Source organism: Pezoporus flaviventris, unplaced genomic scaffold (genome assembly GCF_033815535.1).
Source record: "Pezoporus flaviventris isolate CSIRO_AGI_PZ_B2104156 unplaced genomic scaffold, CSIRO_AGI_Pfla_v1 ptg000007l, whole genome shotgun sequence".
Lineage (NCBI taxonomy): Eukaryota > Metazoa > Chordata > Aves > Psittaciformes > Psittacidae > Pezoporus > Pezoporus flaviventris.
The window spans coordinates 1,923,664-1,939,361 of record NW_026892555.1 but is presented as its reverse complement, the minus strand read 5'-3'; the positions used below and the strand labels follow the sequence as shown (position 1 = coordinate 1,939,361).

The following is a 15,698-nucleotide window of genomic DNA, read 5'->3' as shown; positions in this document are numbered from 1 at the left end:
GACAGATGGGAGAACATGTAGGAGAATATGTTCCCTGAATAATTCCACAAATAGGCTACCAAAAGTCAAGAGGGATGCTCTGTCACTCGGGATGCAGAAGTCACAGGAGATGCATTACTTGACATTCTCCAGCAGGAGATCTTCTGGAGCACATAGAGAAGGCTTTACTACTTGTTACCATGTGACTGCCTCCAGACACTCACCCTATGGTTTTCCCATCTTTGCAAACAAAATGGCCAGTCTCCCATGGTCATGGAGTGACAGATGCCGCTTTCTCAGCCTTTCCCAGCAATGTGGTGATGATCACCACAGAGAATTACAATGGTACAAGAACCAGCAATGATCTGCGCTGCTTTTCCCATTGACCAGTCCCATTCTCCTGCCCTTTGAGCTGCTCCCATAACCTCAAGCTGTTCAGACAGCTTCAGTCACGTTGGAGAGGAAAAAAAAAATGTAATAGAAAGAATCCTAAAACATAATTACCACCCCAAAAATTAAGTGAATTAAGAAGGGCTGAATCAAGGAAAGAAAGATGAGTGAACACCAGCAGAGACTCTTCATTAGGGACTGTAGCGACAGGACAAGGGGTGATGGGTTCAAATTGAAACAGGGAGAATTCAGGTTAGATATAAGGAAGAAGTTCTTTACTGTGAGGGTGCTGAGGCACTGGCACAGGGTGCCCAGAGAAGTGGTGAATGCTCCATCCCTGGCAGTGTTCAAGGCTGGGTTGGACAGAGCCTTGGGTGCCATGGTCTAGTGTGAGGTGTCCCTGCCTATGGCAAGGGGGGTGGAACTGGATAATCTTAAGCTCCTTTCCAATCATAATTATTCTATGGAGAAATAGACCAAAACACAACACTCGCAGCAACCCTCCAGCACATGGGTTGTCTACGAGTAAATGAATGGGGAACCAGCTAGAGTTATGATTTTGTTTTGGTGGGGATAGCAAAGAGAGATGGGGAGTGGCAGAAGGTGTGTTAAGAAGTGAAAGGCACATCTGTAGGAAACCAGGTGCGTCCTACTTGCTCGAGAGCAGATGGAGTGCGGAGAGCAGATGGAGATCCTCCTCATAAGGCTCACAGAACCATGGAAAGATTTGGGTTGGGAAGGACCTTAAGATCATCCAGTTCCAACCCCCTGCCTCGGGCAGGGACAGCTCACCCTAGACCATGTCACCCAAGGCTCTGTCCAGCCTGGCCTTCAACACTGCCGGGGATGGAGCATTCACCACTTGTCTGGGCAACCCATTCCAGTGCCTCAGCACCCTCACAGTAAAGAACTTCTTCCTTATCTCCCAGCCTGAACTTCCCCTGTTTCTGTTTGAACCCATTACCCCTCATAACCTAGACATTTCTTTTGTGACATCCTGCCTGGTGTACCCATAAACAGCAAGGTCAATCTTGGTGTTGTAGCCAACAGTGGTGCACCCAGCCACTACTGTTCCAGCTCTAAAGTCACTTCAGTCACTTGGGCTGCCTCTCATAATCTGCCAAACACCAGATTATCAGTGTGTTGCTGTCCAAAAATCTCCTGTGAGGAGCAGACATCCCATAACGATAAGCCTGAAATCCATGTTATTGCTCCTCAAGCATAAAGCACCCAAACAGCATATTGCAGTGTGTTTCCACCATAAACCTGTGATGCTGTGACGAATGCATCCATCCACATTACTCCCCCATTTGATCCAGAAATTGGGACCACAAATAAGTAGAGCAGGTGCCTAGCAGTTAAAACAAAGACCTGATCTTTCTTGCTTTACTCCAAACACCAGACCTACATCATTCATTGCATTAATTTGCTTTCCTAAAGATTTTTGCCATCTACCACATACTCTTGTTTGCACTCAAGTCACAGCAAAATTGATGAATGCCAACACAGCTGGATGTCAACAGCCCTTCCACTAAACTGCAGTGTGAAAATTAAGGGAGTGCCAGAAAAACACAGCAACATTCCTGTAGGACTCCAATCAAAAGTCATCTCATGGAGATGGAAACAATCCCAGGTGCAGAGGAAGCATGCACACATGGCAGGGTTTGTATCAGTGCAGCTTCTAACCAAGTCACAGCTGCCTTTATTGCAATAACCCTTGTTGGCATTTCCAGTTGTGAGACAGGAAAATCAGCTGACGTGAGCATCTTTGCCTTTGGAAAAGAAGGAAGGAGAAGACACAGAGACCTCTCCAAGGCACATAAAGAATAACAGAATCAAAGAGCAGTTTGGGAAGGGACCTTAAGTTCATCCAGTTCCACCCCCTGCCATGGGCAGGGACACCTCACTCTAGACCATGTCACCCAAGGCTCTGTCCAACCCAGCCTTGAACACTGCCAGGGATGGAGCATTCACAACTTCTCTGGGCAACCCATTCCAGCGCCTCAGCAGCCTCACCGTAAAGAACTTCCTCCTTAGATCTAACCTGAACTTCCCCTGTTTCACTTTGAACCCCTTACCCCTTGTCCTATCACTACAGTCCCTGATGAAGAGTCCCTCCCCAGCATCCTTGTAGCTCCCCTTCAGACACTGGAAGCTGCTCTGAGGTCTCTGCGCAGCTTCTCTTCTCCAGGCTGAACAGCCCCAGTGTTCTCAGCCTATCTCCATATGGGAGGTGCTTCAGCCCCTGAGCATTCTCGTGGCCTCCTCTGGACTTGTTCCAACAGCTCCATGTCCTTCTTATGTTGATGACACCAGAACTGCACACAGTGCTGCAAGTGGGGTCGAATGAGAGCAGAGCAGAGGGGCAGGATCACCTCCTTTGACCTGTTGGTCATGCTCCTTTTGATGTAGCTCATTCTTCTTTCTTTTCCACATACCAAGCTAGCTAAAGCAGTCCATGTTCTCCAGTTTTCACCACCAGCATTTATTTATCACCATCCTCAATTCTGAAAGCAAACTCCAAGTGATGCTGCATAATCCTCCTGCAAAACTAAACTGAGATGGATGGAGGGCGAGAGGTATAATTTAAGACAGCTTATATTGCTCACAGCACCAAGAACACTGAATTCAGGCTGCAGGAAAGGTCACTGGTAAATTGAAGTCAGCAGAACACAAACCACGTCTCTACAGGAAAAGGAGCTAATTTGGGCAGTCAGGGGAAAAGAACAACCAGAGAGCAAGTCTGGGTATTCAAGACCCTTCCTCACCACTGACATATGACCACACTCATCTTCAGGGGCCCTGAGCATCTTACTTGAAGCATACAAGATTTGCCGTAGTGCCACCAATAGCAGCACCCAGGGTGACAGAAACCTTCTCCTTGGCAAAGACATACATACAGACACAGGAGAACACTCTGGAGTTACCTCCCACCCCGTTTTGACCAGAGCTGGCCACAAAGATCATGCGAGGGCTGGAGCAGCTCTGCCCTGGAGCCAGGCTGAGAGAGCTGGGCTGGGGCAGCCTGGAGAAGGCTCCTGAATGGAAGACCTTAGAGCAGCTCCAGTGCCTAAAGGGGCTACAGGAAACGCGCAGAGGGCTTTGGACAAGGGCCTGTAGGGACAGGACAAGGGGAATGGCTTCATACTGAAAGGAGGGAGATCAGGTTAGATATAAGGAAGAAGTCCTTTACTGTGAGGGTGGTGAGGCACTGGCACAGGGTGCCCAGAGAAGTGGTGAATGCTCCATCCCTGGCAGTGTTCAAGGCCAGGTTGGACAGAGCCTTGGGTGACACGGTCTAGTGTGAGGTGTCCCTGCCCATGGGACTGGATGATCTTAAGCTCCTTTCCAACCCAAACCATTCTGTGATTCTATGGAGTGAGAGACTTCAGACTCCCCAAAACCCACCAGACCAACAAAATCCATTTCCAAAATCACCGCAATGGTGCTCATCTGTTCTCACTTTCATACCCCTGCCCCATACACTGCCTTTGTATTTAACACTCTGGTTCATCAAGCCCACTGTGCTCTTTCACCACCTCATAAACCCCATCTGACTCTCTGCTCTCTTGCTAATATAGGGGCCGGCAGCTCATGTTGTAAATCATATCAGTGAAACACTCAATTAAAAATAACAGCCCAAACCTCCTCCATTGCAGTAGAGCCTTTAGAATTACAAATGATGAAAGTATGCTACTAAAAAAAAGCAAGCTGAATTGAGAGCCATTTCTGAGGTGACAAAAAAGCCCAACCCAGCAGAACAAGGGCTGGGCTGCTCCAAGCACTGCTGGGCCATCAAATAACTATGATAGTAGGAAAATGGGTCTCAATACCCCCAGCTAGCAGTAACCTAGATCAAAGATGATGACTGGCTCCCATCCTGGACCTGCGTGGTGATGCTGTAGGAGCAGGATGTTGACTGGCTCCCATCCTGGACCTGTGCGGTGATGCTGTAGGAGCAGGATGTTGATTGGCTCACATCCTGGACCTGTGCGGTGATGCTGTAGGAGCAGGATGTTGATTGGCTCACATCCTGGACCTGCGTGGTGATGCTGTAGGAGCAGGATGTTGATTGGCTCACATCCTGGACCTGTGCGGTGATGCTGTAGGAGCAGGATGTTGATTGGCTCTCATCCTGGACCTGTGCGGTGATGCTGTAGGAGCAGGATGTTGATTGGCTCCCATCCTGGACCTTCGTGGCGATGCTGTAAGAGCAGGATGTTGATTGGCTCCCATCCTGGACCTGTGCGGTGATGCTGTAGGAGCAGGATGTTGATTGGCTCCCATCCTGGACCTGTGCAGTGATGCTGTAGGAGCAGGATGTTGATTGGCTCCCATCCTGGACCCGCGTGGTGATGCTGTAGGAGCAGGATGTTGATTGGCTCCCATCCTGGACCTGCGTGGTGATGCTGTAGGAGTAGGACATTCAGAGCACACCGCTAACATCTGCTTGTGAGCTATTCCTCGGCCATCTCCTTGCCCAGCAGGACGCGTTATTCCTGCCTCATGGCTGGGAGCCAGGGGGAAGATGTTGGGATGCAGCTTCTGGGGTCAAGAAACAGCATCTTTGTGATGAGCACAAGCATTTGACTTACAGTGCTTACTGGAACTGTGAGAGAAAAGAGGTATCTCTGAGGCATTTTACAACTATTTGTATGATGGATGCTGGGAAATGTGAGGGATTTGGGGGTTGGGGGATTCCCTCCACTTTTTGTCTGATCCTAGCACCTTTCATCTAAGCACCTATTAAACAAGTGCTGCCACCATCCTGCAATCCAGATGGGATGGCCCCCCACTTGCACCACTGCTTCACCCACAGCATCCAGATCCATCAGCAGGGGGACCTGCAACAGGAAGATGCACCACAGCATCGCACCTCCCATTCCCAACGTGGGATGCAATCCTACTACAGCAATTGTGGCTTTTAACACCTTTTACAAGCACTTAATTCACCCCATTTCAATCCCTCAAGAGCAGCCACTCCCTCATTTTACACCTGGAGACACCAAGCTAAGATATTTGTGGGCTTGAATGCACAACCCTACAGCTCCAGGTATCCACTCAAGACAGAGGAGCTGCTGTTATGCAGCTCTGATATAGTACAGCAGTATAACACCATCCCCACAACAAAAGTACAGAATGAGCTTCTAAAGATGCCTTTGGAAACTATATGTTTCTAAGTAAATTTAGGTTTCATGACAAGCTCTTTTTGCTTACTTCTCACTTTTTCACACCCTTTTCTCTGGGGGGTGCAGGCAGACAGGGGCTGTTCCTTTCTCAAGCTCAAGATTAAATAAGAGGCACCCAAAACTACGTTGAAAATGAACTCTTCAGGTAGGGCACACAGCATATTTCAAAATGGAGCTGAAAGCCTCCTCACTACCAAAAGCTATTTCAATAAGAGGTTTCACTTACTTGAGACATTCACACAACTTTTAAGCTGAATCTCTTCCAAGTATTTTAACTCAACTGCAGGACAAACCCAGCAGCACAGAAAGGTGCCAAAAACCCCATGGCTCGTATTTTCACAGTGTTCCCAGGCTCCAGAGGGCTTCCCAAAGCTGTTTGCGTGCAACATCAGGCTTCCTCAGGACCTGAAACACCTTTGCTGTGAGCTGGGCTTTGCTTCCACCCTCTCAGCTGGCTCCGATGCTGATCATGTTCAAGGCCAGGCTGGACAGAGCCTTGGGTGGCAAGGTCTAAGGTGAGGTGTCCCTGCCCATGGCAGGGGGTTAGAACTGGATGATCTCAAGGTCCTTTCCAACCCAAACCATTCTATGGTTCTATAATCATCTCCTTGCTTCCTTTCACTCGCCATGAAATTCAAAGTTATCCAAGTAAGGAAGCAACCTTCTTGTCTTGTGCTTGCACATCTTCCAGCTCACAATACCTATATCCTACAGCACTGCTCAAACACAATAATTACCAGGTAATTCAAATGCTCAAACTCAATAATTACCAATTCAGTAACAGGACACATACTGATGCAGCTCTACTCTGCCTACATGCAAGGAAGAGGTTTCTGTTGCAGCATTCAAGCTCAGTCCCCTCTCCATCATTCCTACAGCATCCTGCCATACACCTCCACCACGCTCCAGCTTCAGCCCACCCTGACAGGATACAGCTTATTTTAGGATGAGCTTTCAGACACAGTCTCTCAGCTGACTCTTGCAGACCATAATCAGATATCCCCAGAAATCTTTAACATTGCAAGAGCAAACCATGGAGGTGTGTGTTAATACGTGCGTATCATCCACATGTCAGCCATAACAAATCACAAGTACTGAACAGGGCCTGATACGTGCTATTTTATTTGACCTTTGACTACCAGGCAGACAAAGCAAGGTGATTCCAGCTTATAAATATTCCTGACTCAGCCAGCATATGCACACTGAAGAAGCTCAGACCTCAAACACTGAAGGTAAGTGCACAACAGCATTGAACCCCTCCAATTGTTTCACCTTCAAGAGACAGGAGGGAGGTGCTGACACTCCAGTGATGCTTTGCAATTCAGACAATCTATGTTCCATTGCCAGGCTTGCATCAACTCTGAAATGCAGTATTGTGTATGTAAGAGAATTAAAGACAAGGCACAATCATCTCACCTGCATCTAAAGCATCCTAGTGCTGCCAAAGACTCTTGGTTTAAGAGGGGGTTGTTCTGCTTCAGTAGAGCACAGCAAGAAATGCATTTGCATCATTTTAATTTTTAACCTTCAAGTAGATTAAAAAAGGAAATTAAAGAAGAAAAAAACACCCACAGAAGTAAAAAGACACAACAATTATCATCAAGGTGGCAAGAAACTGGCACCGCATTTATCACTGGAACAGTTTGGGAGTTACCCTGAATCGGTTCCTACCATTGATCAAGGCATTTCTTTGCCTCAGCCTACTGCAGCAGGCAGATAAAACAGAGCTGCACCGTGTGCATAAAATGTGTGTGGATGCATAAATCTTAAGCAAAGTGGCTTCTTATTTTGAGGCAAAAAACGGAGAGAATTACACGTTGCGTTAAATATTCTCTCCTCTGGCCTTTCCTCGACCGTCTGTAAGATCAATGCAAGTCCTTTTGCATAAAGCAGGCAGAGAGAAGCAGTTTCCTAGTAAATAAATAAGTAATGAGGCCACTCTTGGCTTCTAATATGATTTGTAAAGTAAATGAAAGAGATTCCTCAAGTTTTAACGTCTCTTGCAAGATGTTTAGTGCTCATCGCCACTATTAGATGCTGCAGCAAGCTGAACAGTTATCCCTGCCCTCACACAGGAATACGTGCAAGTCCCTCCCTTGTACTCATACAAATATGTTTTGTGCTTCTATCACTTCTCTATTTGCAAAGAGATCAAAATGAAAGTAGAAACAATCATGCGGCAGCTTTTAACAGCTTCCTCCCCGTATGAAGGTCTCACTATCCTGCATATCACCAACATCTCATCCAGCTACAATGCGACGCCAGGAAGCAACCAGCATGAGGTCCCTGCATGCTGACCAGTAATGTGACTCTCACCAGTGACAAAGCATCACTGAGTTCAATTGGTTGCCCAGTTACCAAATGTAAATGGAACTAAGAGAGAGAGGAAGAGATCACCCCACCAATCAACCTCAAAACCTACTTTATTCACCATCAGACTACCTTATATCACGTCTTTCAAGGCACGGGAGGAACTGTTTCCTTCAAAACCCCATCTATTTAGCTTCTAATACAGATATTTATGATGAGGTTAGTGAAACACTGGCAGAGGTTGGCCAGAGAGGTGGTTAAATGCCCCATACATGGAAACATTCAAGGTCAGCTCAAATGGGGCTCTGAGCAACCTGGTGTAGTGGAAGGAGTCCCTGCTCATGGGAGAGGGGTTGGATTAGATACCTTTAAAGTTCTCTTCCAACCCAGATCATTCTATGATTCTTAGTTCTCTTCAATGGTGAACTCAGAGGGCCTTTCCAAGCTGTGCTATTGGACAGCAGTTCAGTGCAATTATACCCCCTCCTTCCCACAGCATCAGAGTGAAGCACCCAAATGCTCTCCTACTTTGCCCAGCCAATGCCAAAGCGCTGGGCTGACTTCCAGCAACACAGTCTGGAACGGAAATCTCAGCTCCAGGCAAAGCTGTGATAGGAGACAATCATAGAATCAACCAGGTTGGGAAAGACCTTTAAGATCATCAAATCCATCTGTTAACCTGACACTAACCCATGCCCTTAAGTGCCCCATCTGCATGTCTTTTAAACACCTCCAAGGACGGTGACTCCACCACTGCCCTGGACACAGCCTGTTCCAATGTTTGAAAACCCTTACTGAGAAGGAACTGATCCTCATCTCCAGTCTAAACCTCCCTTGGTGCAACTTGAGGCCATTTCCTCTTATCCTGTTGCTTCTTACTTAGGAGAAGAGACCAATCCCCACCTCACTACAACCTCCCTTCAGGTAGCTGTAGAGAGCAATAATGTCCTCCCTGAGCCTCCTTTGCTCGTGGTGCAGACCAACACCCCCAGGTCCTTTTCCATGAGCAGTTTCCAACCGCTCTTCCCCACACCCAAAGCTTGCATGAGGTTGTTGTGGCCCAAGTGCAGGACCCGGCACTGAGCCTTCTTGAACCTCATACAATTGGCCTTGGCCCATTGATCCAGCCTGTCCAGATCATTCTGTACAGCCGTCCTACCCCCAAGCAGATCAACACTCCCACTGAACTTGGTGTCCTCTGCAAACTCACTGAGGGTGCACTTGATCCATGAACCTCCTAGAATGTTTCCCCTCTGCTATACTGTATTTCCAGGAGCCACCTGGTAAGTTGAAGTTCACTGCAAGAACAAGGACTGGCCATTGTGAGACTTCTCCCAGCTGCTTAGAGGATATTTCTTCGGTCTCTTCATCCTGGCTGGGTGCTCTATAAGAGACTCCCACCATGATATCTGCCTTGCTGGGCTTCACTCTTATTCTTACCTATAAATATTCAACCCTACTGTCACCATCATTAAGCTCTAGACATTCAAAACACTCCCTAACACACAGGGTTACCCAACCACCTCTCCTTCCTTGCCTATCCCTTCTCAAGAGTTTATAGACATCCACTGCAGCACTCCAGTTGTGCCATTCATCCCACCTTGTTTCCATGATGGCAGTTGTGTCATAGTTTTCCTGCTGCACAATGACTTCCAGCTCCTGTTTGTTACCCATGCTACCTGCATTGGTGCAGATGCACTTCAGTTGGGCTATTGATCCCACCACCTTTTGGGGGTGAAAAGCCCTAATTCCTACACAACCATTCTCAGGCACTTCCATCATTTCTAAAACATCAATAACCACAGCTTCTATCCTTTTCTCCCTTCAAATGCAGTTTAGAACTCTTAACAGAGAGCCCTGCTAACTTGTGTGCAAAGATCCTTTTCCCCTTTGATACAGGGGTACCCCTTCTGTTGCCAGCTGGACTGGTGTTATACAGACCAGTAAGACCAAAACCCCACTAAAACCCCTATGACACCAAGGTAGGAGCCAGGAATTGATCTGCTGGGTTTTTCCATGTCTCCCCCCATCATTCCCTGAAGTTGGAAGGATCAAGGTGAACACTGTTTGTGCTGCTGATCCCTTAACCAGCCATCCTCATACCCAAATGCAAAAGAGATAATAGGAGAGAGAGAAATCACTGCCCTGCTCTCTTGAAACAGGTGGAAAATACCTCGCAATACTAAAAGAAGAAAGCAACAACAACTAACCAAAACCCCACAAAAATCTCCAATAAACAGAAACAAAAGCTACGAGGCGAATAATTCATTTCAGCAATATGCAGTGCCCATGCTCTACCTGAATTGTGTCAGCTGAAGGGTCACAGTTTAATCAGAGCCACCATAAAAAGAAAAGCTGGAGTCAAAGTACAAGATTTATCTCGAGTAAACGAAATGGGTTTCTCAGGAAGGCATTTTCATTTAAAACAGACAAAAAAAAAAATACATTGCAGTTTGACAAGTGACCAGCAAGGGGAGTCGGTGCCTACAGCTTTGAGTCAATCACACACATGCAGTTTTGGGTGGAGAAAACCGGAATATACAATTCTGAGGTAGTGGCATCCAGAAAACACTGATGAATGGCAGAAGATGCTAGAGGAAGATGGACAGAGAGCACCATGTCCAGAAAACCCACTGAACTGGAACAAAGAGAGACACTACAGTAGGGAAAAGTCATGGTTTTGATTGGAAATGAGTATTTCTCTCCCTGAAAGACTTCATGAAGAGCATGAGATGGAGAGCATCCATCCCATCTTCATCTGTGGAAGACGAAAGGCAAGGGACAAATGAAATCAAGTCAAGACTGAGCTTGTGATAAGAAAATAAGAGTTAAATCTCAATACACTTCTTATTACAATATTCAGTGTGTTTCCCAGAAAAGACTTGGACCAATTCCTCTGTGGCACTGAGGAGACATCTAAGAGGGTATTAGATGCCTGGGAGAAGACTTCAGGAGACAAGTGCCAATCAGACGCACTGAGCCCCAGCACTAGAAAAAAGACAAGGAAAAAAAATATAAATAAAGGTCTAAGAAAATAAAAACCTTTTACAAAGAGTGGGACTTAATGACATGATATTGTATCTAAAGAAAAATGCCAGCAGTAGGAACTCATTAAGCCCTGTACAAGGAACAGCAGCAAAATCACTACTGCGCCTACAGCCATGCTGGGCCTGGGGCTGCCACCAGCTACGGGCCATGGGGACATGCACTCAAATGCTTGTGTTCCTTTGTCCCCTTAATCCCATTACCCTCGTATTTACTCTGTTGTTGGTGATTATTCAGGATGCTAAGAGTCATACTTTTTGCATAATATTGACTGAATGGTGCAGATTTGGTTAGCTCTGCATAGAAAATGGGGCTGGAACATGCCAAGGCTCCCCATGCTATGGGAAATGGAGGTAGAGAAATAAAATCCTTCTTAAGGACTTGTTTCAAAGACCATGATCTCTCAAGAATTAAGTGCAAGACAACCAACTGATTCAGTTCAATATATAAAACCCTTCCCATTTTCTAATTGCAGAATGCTTTCTGATGTATTCTCTGAAGAAGGAACAGACGCCAAACCAAAAATACCCAAGAAAAGACTTATTTCCTACTCTTAAGTTGGAGCACATGAAACAACTGTTCTAGCCATGATAGAAATTACTGTTAATAGTACTCCAGGTGGGAAAAACAGATGTAGTTTAAGAAAACTATTTCTGCTGATCAAATGCTCTATAGGTTTTACAAACACAGTCTGTTACACCTTGAGAAATGGAAGTTTCACTGACCATCTGCTCCTAGCAAGGAGCACCATTAAAGCTCGCTTTGATCAGAAAGCCCAATTCAAAGTCAATGCACCATGAGAATGGGACATCTGACATCCCAGGGCTTAACAAACTATCAAAGCCAGGCAAGATCAATCATCAGGGGGAGAATTTGGATGAAGATCACCCAATATTAACCTGTTAAAACAAGGAAACCACCCGCAAGAGCAGAAGACACCATCCAGAGATGAACATCTGCAAGTGCTGATGTTTTGTAGACTCCAGGGGCTGAGTCTACAAAAGCAATGAAGGGATATGGATAGAAACAACTAAACTATAAGAAAGAACCTGAAACAGTAAAAACTGTCAAAGACAGCAAACAGCAAAATATATCTCACCCACAATAGGCTTTGTGTTGTGGAGCCACTTGTTCGGCACTAGGCAGCAATAGCCCAATGGAGCCAAGGCTGTCTCAGCAGTGTTGTCTCTGTTAGGAGAAAGAAAATGGAAATCAGAAGTTCATACAGGTTTTTTTATCTCCTGGTTTCCCCCCCTGACTAAAGCACAGGTATTCCCAAGACCCAGGTTTTAACCGTATCTTTAGGTTTGATTTTGGGAGTTTTCACACCCTGTGAAATACTTAAAGAGAAATATATGCATTAGGCAATGTATATATTGTATATCTGCCTTTGGCCTACATAAAATCTCTTGACAATGTAATACACATTAAAAAAAAACAGAACCAAACCACTCCTTCCGTTTAATTTTGGGAATTAGGAAATGCCCATTGAAATACAGCATGTAATTTGTTATCTGCAATTTATGATTTCATATAACTGCCATTTCCCCCTTCTTCATGATCCCATGTTTTATATTCACTGTTAACCAGTTAAGCAGGATCTGTCAGCATTTATCCCACACTTTCTACCAAAACAAAGCCCATCCAACTGAAGGGATTGCTAAGCTAGAACCACACAACCAAGTGGACCCAGTACTGGATGAGGTCTCAGCACAGAAGAGCAAAACCTTCGCTAGGATGGTGCAACACAAAGCCACATAGATGACTCGTGCCTTACTAACAGCAACCAATCTGTTTTAAAGCAAAGTCACCAGACTGAAAAATCATTATGGTATCTTTAGAATTGATTTTTTAACTAAAAATACACAGAAAGAGGAAAAAATAAATACTACTTTGGGAAAGATTATTCAGACATATGCACATGCTTGTGTATCGAGCAATAGACAGAGATATCTACACAGACAGATACACAACTGCATATTTTGGAACAAAAATCCACAAAGATCTGATAGCTGAAATAACTCTGGAGACTTCAGTTAATGATGGAATAAGCCCATTTCACACACATACATGTTAACAACGGATTTTACATCCCAAAATTGGAAACCAATGCTTGGGAAGGAATTTAACATATTCTTAATGCAGATTATTATGCTTTAATAAAATATAAAACAGCAAATAAGAAAAAGAATGGTTCAGGCAACTCAGGCAGAGGCACTTTTACACTATGTAAAGTTAAGTACGTAGAAGCTCTTTACCATGATAGCAGTGAGGCACTCATAGGTTGCCCAGAGGAGCTGTGGCTGCTCCATCCCTGGCAGTGTTCAAGGCCAGGTTGGATGGGGCTTGGAGCAACCTGCTCTAGTGGAAGGTGGCCCTGCCCGTGGCAAGGGGTTGGAGCTGGATGAGCATTAAGATCACTTCCAACCCAAACCATTCCATGATTATATGAATTAACTAAACTGCTGGAAATTCTGGCTGGTTGGTTAGTTTTAAGCAGGAGAAGCATCATCCCACTTATCATCAATGCATTCTTATCCTTTCTTGGGATGGGATGGGAGAGGTCAAATCACACGGGATGACACTGGGGCTGGAGGGAGCAGCAAAGGATGCTAAAGGAGCTCCTGTCCTGAGTTCTCATACCCATAGAAAAACCACAATTACCTTTTCCTCTACTTCAATAAGCACAACCTATTGTTGGCTCTAAAGCCAACAGGAGAAGCTCCAACACATACAGAAAAACATTAAAGGCCTTCAAGTTCGAAGTACAATACTTGGTGACAGCTTTCAAAGACAGGGTAAATAAGTAAGACCTTTAATTTTTAAGATGCTCCTCAGCAACACCTTGTCATGCTACATCACACAACACTTCTTCTTTATTTCTCTGGCCAAAGGTCAAAATCCATCTTCACAAGAGATGAACCATCCTATAGAGCAAGCAATGAAACTTCTGCATCCAACTACCTCAGGAGCAATCCCCATCTCCATCTGGAGACCTTTCAAACATCAAGACACGCTGACTGCTCAAGGAGGCAGCCTTCCCTCTTGGTAATCGCAGCACAGCAACACACAAAGCATGTGCATTGGTATCACAGAGATGCAGGACTCCTTGTTCAAATCCTTTTCCTCCTCTACCACATTTAAGGAAGCATCAACACGTAGTACCACTGTCTGCTGGTTCACAACCACACATTGGCAGACAAAGTCTACCAAGAGCCAGCAGTCCTCGGAGTGGTTTACCTGGGGTTTGCAGGGTTCTTTTGGCTTTTTTGTGGGTTGGTTTGGTTTGAAATCTATTAGAAAACATGTAAAAGCAGAGATCCCTCCAGTCCTGCCATAGAGGAAAGTCATTCCTTGACCAAATATACCGCTTTCCATGTGCTACCAAGTTCCCAAAGAGCAACAGTGAGCAAGCTACAGAAAGCAATGCTGACAGCTGCAGTTACCTATTTTCATCTGATTGATTACTCCTTTCATTTGTAAAAAATGAAACACCTAATATTGCAACTTAAGGTGAGGGAAAAGGTTTAAAAACCAATATCACATGGAACGATCCTGCTCCAAATTGAAACAGCATTAGTTGTCCAGCACTGAAATATCAGGGCGTTCACGGCTCCTAATGCAAGAGTTTTCCATCACTTTCATGCAAACTTGGGTCAAGTGTTTTTAAACAGCCTCTACAAACAGAAAATCAGTAATCATTTTGATTTTTCAGCACAAGCTGAGCCATGAGACATCCCATCCTGCCAAGCGGGGATTCAGGTCCTTAACCATGGAAACCTCACGGGCCAGCGTTATAGAAATATCAATATTATAGAATCACAGAATGGTTTGGGTTGGAAAGGAACTTAAGATCATCCAGTTCCAACCCCCCTGCCATGGGCAGGGACACCTCACACTAGACCATGACACCCAAGGCTCTGTCCAACCTGGCCTTCAACACCACCAGGGATGGAGCATTCACAACTTCCCTGGGGAACCCATTCCAGGGGCTCAGCACCCTCACAGTAAAGAACTTCCTCCTTAGATCTAACCTGAACTTCCCCTGTTTCAGTTTGAACCCATCACCCCTTGTCCTATCGCTACAGACACTAATGAAGAGTCCCTCCCCAGCATCCTTATATCATGCCCATCTCAGAGAACCCAATTGTGCAGGCAGCCCTAAGAGGGTGAAAACCAACACCGAAACTATCAGCACACACTGTGTCGTGCATGAGACTTCTTGCCGACCCATCTTCTCCTCATGTCATCCTCCCACCCTTCCTATCCCACAGATCTATCTGTTTTCTTCTTTGATTCTATCCTGTCAGGTGGTTTCTTTGCAGCAGGGTCTCTCTTTCTCCTAGAAACCACACTGCAAAAGGGACATGCATCCGTAGGAACAACTCTGGTATAGGGAGGAATTAATGACAACTCTGCCTACCTGTAGGGGGTTTGGGGTTTTTTTTAAGCCATCGTGTCTATAACTCACATGATGTCAGTACAGGAATATCACGCTAAAGAGCTGGAATGGAAGGGGCGGGTTTTCCTCGTTTCTATGGTTATCAGCAATTTTAATGACCAACCTAAATAAAAAAAGCTAGAAGAGAGAGAAAATAGGAAGGAGGGAGGTGGGCGTTTAATTTTGATTGACAAAACATAGCATAACTAGTTAAGATCTGTCAAATGCCTGCCGAGGATCACAAACCCTCAGCATTGCATGGTAGGCAGAATTAGTCCCAATGCAGTGCTTTAAAAGAAAGCTTTCTTTCCCAGTGAGATCAGAGATCACCGTTTCAGTTTCCC

At 45.5% G+C, this 15,698-nt stretch overlaps 1 protein-coding gene across 6 annotated transcripts in view; it reads right to left on the bottom strand.

The window, feature by feature from the left end:
• TSNARE1 (t-SNARE domain containing 1) overlaps positions 1-15,698 on the bottom strand; it is a 491,630-nt gene that overhangs the window by 458,769 nt on the left and 17,163 nt on the right. For all 6 annotated transcript variants that reach the window (XM_061447620.1, XM_061447625.1, XM_061447626.1 and 3 more), the window contains exon 2: positions 12,013-12,101. The gene's annotated coding sequence lies outside the window, so the exon portion shown is untranslated. The remainder of the gene's footprint in view (positions 1-12,012; positions 12,102-15,698) is intronic.